Below are 6,867 nucleotides of genomic sequence, written 5' to 3' on the forward strand. Positions count from 1 at the left end.
ATATGTGGAACACTGTGGAAATACTTTGTTGTTGTTGATTGCTTCCTTCTTGAAATAGAATGAGAGGAAAATGGAATGGAAAACTAAGGGGAGTTTGATGCCCCGAAAGAGTAAGATCGAGGGGATGGGCAGAATACACATGCTGAGGTTAATGCTATTGGAAGTTAACTAATCCTTTCTGGAGGATGGATATCATTTGCAGTAAAGCAGCTGCCAAATGTGGTAAAATATCAGGATAGCTGGATCTGTCAGTGAAACAAGCCAATGGGAACAGACCTTATCCTGCAGGGGGCATGATTAAAACCAGAGCCATTTTCACAGATAATCCATTTATAAATCATGGTAATAAAATGGCCATCATGACAGCAGCTCAGTGACATTTTTTCACAAGCTCAGCTGTATCCAGGCAACCAAAACATCTTAACTCAGATGAAAAGAAAGGCAGGCTGGGGTTCCAGGAGTCGGGGAGCAAGATCCCACTGTCTGGTTCTTTTTTCCCATCAGAGAAGGTGATGTGCTGATGGCTAAAGGAGCTTTATATGACCCTGGTTACTACAGTTCACTTTAGTTGCATGCCAGAATCCATGGACATCAGGAATTTAGGTGTTTCCCAACTCTTTCCTCAATCTAGCAACTGATAAATGGGGAACTCCAAGGCCCATTATATCCGTCCAATTTTGATCCATTCCTTGCTGTGAGAGATTCAACTGATCAGCAGGAACTGGAGAGAGAGGAACATATGGCCGAAATCCAGGTATTCTCTACTCAGCTGTTCACGTGTAATTGCAAATCAAGAGTGGCTGAGGTATTATGGAGAAGAGGTTCTAATAAGCATCATTACAGTAACTATTATGCACTATAATGCTAGCAAAGTGTGTGTCTTTCCCTCTAAGGAGAGACAAGCATCGCTTTTTCTATGCAACCCATCTTTGCAAACTTCTGATGACTGAGCTGTCATGACTCAGCAGGGATTTAAATATTTAAAATAAAAATACATTTTATCAAAGCCTTTTTCTTTGTTTTTTTAAGCCCTATAATGCAAATAAATTTGTATAAATCCCATTACATGACTTGCTTTAATGGAAAAACCAAATATCATGGATTATTAAACATAAATTTATAGATATTTATTTCTATTTGTGTGTGCATATGCACATAAAAAAATGTTAGATGAGACTCTCTTCATCATGTCAATGAAGAATAATAATCATTACTCAGCTACATGAGATGAAGCTGAAAGTATAAAGGGCAAAGTGCTATGGTGAGGTAACTATTTAATATTAGCATTACTGCTATGAAAGACACTGCCATGGTTCCAATAGATCCTTTTACTCTCCCCCCTTTTTAAACTTTATTGAAGAATAATTGAAAAATATAATTGTGTATATTTAAAGTGTACAAGGTGGTGATATGATAAACCTATACATTGTGAAATGATTAGCAAGATCAAGATAATTAACATATCCATCACCTCATATTGTTAAGTTTGTGTGGGTTTGTGTGTGTGTGTGAGAGAGAGATGCTTAACAGGCGAGAATTCTTAATTCTTAAGATTTACTTTTATATGTAAATTCTAAGTGTACATTTCTACTTCTTGGTAGGGTAGGAAGCTTGCCCTCAGGCTGTCAGTAGTCATCTTGTCTTAATACAAGGAGAACTTCAAATGCCTGGGGAAGCCTTCAACCAATAAATGATGAATACACCAGTTATCTTTCCATCTATTGGGAGCAATTCCAATTTTTCCAGGGAGGCAGTTTACATGTACACCTGTGTGTAATCCGTGCTGTCTCTAGAGCCTACCCGTGGGACTGAGCCAACATTTCCCTCCCTGGGATTTTGTTTGGTGCTACATACTTGTGTGATCTCTTCGTTACCACTCCCTGCTCTCCTACTATTATTCCTGAAAATTCCTTTGTGTTAAATCTACACTGCTGTGGATCCTTTCCTTGATAGCTCCTTCTGAGAACCCCAGCTTGGATATCTGGAAAGGAGGTGGAAATTGTTAGGACCTGAGGGGAGGTGGTCCTTAAGAGAGGCTCCCAAGGACTTACTATATTTCACGTATGAGATCTAGGAATCATCCAGTAACAGAGATATAGCCTAGGTGAAAGCATCAAAGGCTAGATGGTTAGAGACCATGAGCTGGACAGAAATAACTACATTGATTAAAATATTAATAATTCACAATGATAATAACATCCAGAAATGACTGAGGTTTTGGGTTAGGTGTTGTCCTAAGAGCTTTAATGCATTTTCCCCCTAATGCAGTACAGACAAAATTGAGGTGGGGCCATTACTCTTTGCATTTTACAGATGTGGAAACAGAGGCTTCCCAGTGTTTTGTAACTTACCTAAGGTTTTAGAGTTGTGGACCTGGATTTGTGCCTCTATGTGTCTGACTCCTGAGATTATAAGCTTAATCACTATGTTATAAAATTTGCTCACCAGCTAACGTCATCCCTGAAGAAGAAAGAAGTCAAGACCAAGTCTGATATGATCAAGCTGATGTGATAACTAGTTGTAGCAAATGGTGTATTTTAATGCATATCTCTGTGTCCCTTGCATGTCTCTTCCAGGGCCAGAAGAGTTAATGTCCACTGTAGTAGAAGAAGACTTTTGCTTTTTGCTTTCAATAAATCCACCCCCACACACCTCCCACCACCCTCCACACACCCACATACCCCCATTGTCCTACCTTCCAAACCTCAGTGGTGTTAAGCCGCATACTCAAGGCCACATGGCTGATAAAGGCAGGTTTGGCATCTAATCTGTATCTTCTGACTCCTAGCCCAGATAGATTTCTTTCCAACAATATCATGCTAATTTAGTGTCTCATACCTAAATCCTGGGCAAATTCAGAACTGGCTTAGTATTAGACAGTTATCCAAATATAAGTTTCCAGTGTAGATGCCAAAGCCAACCCTCTATAAACCTCAACTTTGTAAAGGGATGCTGAGATTCAGCTTTCCTTGTCATGTGCCTGCCAACCCTCTCTACCCTTTGGACTCAGCCTTGTTTTGAAATGCTAATTTAGAGTGTTTCAAGTAGGTATTAACCAAAAATTATTAATAAGTGCTTCTCAAGCTCAAGTGTAATAGGCCCTATAGAAGATACAAAATTGTTCATTCAACATATTTAAATGTGTCTTAAATGAACTAATTGCTTTTCCTGGGTGCTCTGCCAGATTTGTGGCTTTATCCATTCTCTAAAGATTGGGAATCTGAAAGAAAAGAGGCTGTAGACCAACAGACACTTATCTCTCGGTGCATCTGCAGACAGGGAGACTTTAACATCAATCATTTCATAGAACTAAGGTCATAAACATAGTTCCTGTCCTCCTGAATTGAGCTCCCACCACATCAAGAGGATGAAAAATAATGTGTACACAAGATGGAAATTCAAAGCCACTGTATTTCTCCATTTGTGAGGAATCACTGAGACAACCCTCATTTCCACTCTGCCACTTCATTTCCCTGACATGCAGGGTCATTTAAATATAGTTCTCATAAGAATTTGCCTAAATGTTGCCCCTTGATTACAACCGATCATCTTCCACAGTGGGATGACCATTCACTTATTTTCTCTCAGATCTGCTCATTTTTCTCTACCTGTTCTGCTATGATAGCTGCAAATTACATTCACCAAGCAAACATCTGGTTCTGTGTAGGCAATGATGCCCTGGGAAGAAACTGGAGGATCAGGTAAGGGAAGAGGATAGCCTACTTCTCTCCTCTCTATGTTTTGGGAGGCATTGCTGATGGTGGGAATATATTTTCCATTATTGTATGTCCTCCCAGACAGGGGGCTCCTAGCATTGAGATTTCAAGCTTTCATTTGGTGGAACCATATCGTGGGCTCCAGAACATGGCATTTGTTCCTTTATTCCTGGAGTAGTAGCAACTTCTAGTTGTTGCTACTCTCCTGATTTCCTCACTATCCACCCCCCACCCTGCCCTTTTGGCCGTTCAGCTTCTCCAACGTATCTAGTGCCCCAATCACATTTTTCTATTGAACTACCTGTCGTGGGCTCATTTTCCCTGACTGTAAACTGGTTTCAGCCTCTTGCCCTTTTATCGAGTAGGTATGTGAACTGATTCTTAACCTTGATGTCTCCCCCAAATGAGCATAGCAGAGTGTCCATCCCCCCAAACACATCCAACCTTTATTTTCAGGATATTTGTGCTTCCCTTTTACATACATTTACATGGGCTTTCATTCCCTCATGCACATACATGTGACTCAATGAAAAATTTCCAAAACTTATTAATAAGACCTCATTTATTTGATAAGAATCCTTGAGGATGTAGAGTTCAGCTCTGAGCAACAAAGAGAAATAGCCAAAAGGAACAGCTGTAAGAGTCCAAGCAAGCACTTGTGAGGGTGCCTCAGGCACGAAGCCAGACTCCGCCCTTACTTTACACACAGTTCCTGTAAAGGCAGATACCTCATTTCACAGAAGACTGAAGGGGGATTCCAACAGCCACCGAAATGCAGTAATAAAACTGATACTTGATGAAGAGAAAATAATTGGAAGCAAAACTTTAAAATTAACTTTAATATTCCTAAGGTCAAACAAATTAGAACCTTTTGATGTAGGAGAAAACACAACTGCCCATATATGTGAATCATGATCCAATACCAGAATAGGGGCAAATGAAGCTAGTATATATGTAATGCCAGGAATCATTTTAGGGGTTAAACATGTGTTATTTCAATATTGGAACACTGAAAAAAAAAAAAAAAACTATTAGGTGTGTACTATTCTCACAAGTTTACATTTGAGGAAAAAGCCCTTAAAGGCAAATACCGTCCGCATGTCCATTACAAGGGAAAATACAGAGATGTAAAACCTGGTTGGCCTCATCCAAAATCCCATGGCATTACTGTTCTAGGCTGGAAAATGGTTGTTAAGAATCAAGACCCTCAGATTCTTTCATCTTAAAAGAAACAGTTCATGTTCCTAAGTACTTGCATTTTAGGAAAGTGGTTAAGCATCTAATATATTGTAGAAAAACTTTCACTTACCATAAAGGAAAAATAAACTATTTTGAGACTTGACTGTTGGAAGCGTTATATAGGCAGGGGGAGAAAAGAGGGCATCATGGAACAGCTCAGATGCACGCAGTGCTACTGAACCTGACAGCATTCCGTGTTACAACCCAATTTCTATTTGTTCTTGGTGACCATTTATAAACCAGTGGTTAAGTCCTGGCTTTCCCTATCTGTCTCTCTCCAGAAATAGCCACATTGTCTAGGATGGCCAGACTCAAAGCAGCCTCAGACATACAAAAACCAATCGCTTCCTCTGCTGGTGAATGGAATTTAATCAGACTAGCAAACTAAACTGAAGTCACACAAAGGGTAATATTTGATGCGCTTAACAAGAAACCTTTACGCAACTGTTCCCATCAGTCAGACTTAGAATAATAATACACTGCTATTTTTACTTCATCTTGGTTTCCATAGAAAACTTTAAAAGGCTTAGGATCACTGCTGACTGTCAAGAAGAGATGGTCTCCCACCCTGTGGAGGGACTCACTGCTGTGTCCATGACCCCAGGGGGAGAGGGGGTCACTGACATGGCTGCTCCAAACAAGTTTACATTCATTTTCTCTGTGGTTGAAATAACAACCAGCAGCGTCACAGCTTAATGCCCTGCTTTCCTCCTTCTCTTTATGCCCCGATTCCAAGTGCCTCCACCCTCACTGGAATGTGTGGCGTTTATTTATTATTCAACATTTATTGCACATTTAGTCCATGCCAATTTTCGTGCTGGACACCCTGAGGATAAGAGGAACAAGTAATAGACGTACCTTTCAGAAGCTTGCAAAAAAAAAAGGAAGGAGGCATAAGTTTAAGCCAAAATTGTGAAAATTATCTGATTCCTCTTGATTCCTCACTGATCAATCACTAAGCTTTTTCACTTTTGCAATAATATCTTTTCAATCTACGTATTTATTATTATACCTTCTGGTCTGGGTTATAACAGGTCCTTACCTGGACTACTGTCAACGTTTGTACCACCTTTTTTTTTGTTTGTGTTATTAAGCTTTTATTTTTTATTTATTTTTTAAAGATTTTATTTATTTGTCAGAGAGTGAGAGACAGCAAGCACAAGCAGGGGGAGTGGCAGGCAGAGGGAGAAGCAGGCTCCCTGCTGAGCAAGGAACCCTATTTGGGACTCAATCCCAGGACCCCGGGATCATGACCTGAAGCCTAAAGCAGATGCTTAACCGACTGAGCCACCCAGGCATCTCTGTGTTATTAAGCTTTTAAATTGAATTATAAAAACATAATAAAAAAGCACAAATAGCAATTGTAAAATTCAGTGAATTATTACAATGTGAACTTACACATGTATCACTTTCTCACAGATCAAGAAATGGAATATGACCAGTACCCAGAAGCCTCCCACACAAAACTTTTCATTCTCTACCCCAAAGACAATTCTGAATTCACACATGTAGATGTGGATTCAATTTTTTTTAATAGATGCAATAATACAGTATGTGTTTTTTCATGTCTCAGTTCTTTTGTCCAATACTTTGTTTGTCAGATTCCTTAAATGTTGCATGTAATGGTAATTTGTTGATTTTCATTGCTGCAAAATATTCATTATATGATTATGCCATAATTAATTATCTAAGCTACTCTTGATGTACATTGGGTTTGTTTTCAGATTGGAGGTAGTACAAATAATGTTGCTATAAATTTCTTGCACATCCCTTTTGGTGCATGTATGCATGCATTTCTGGTTAGGTAATAAGCCTACAGATGAAATTAATGAGCCACCTGGTTATATGCACATTCAGCTTAAGTAGTAAGGACAATCAGTGTCTAGCAGGCACACTCCCATTAGTGGTATAC

Source organism: Halichoerus grypus, chromosome 15 (assembly GCF_964656455.1).
Source record: "Halichoerus grypus chromosome 15, mHalGry1.hap1.1, whole genome shotgun sequence".
In the NCBI taxonomy this organism is placed as follows: Eukaryota; Metazoa; Chordata; class Mammalia; order Carnivora; family Phocidae; genus Halichoerus; species Halichoerus grypus.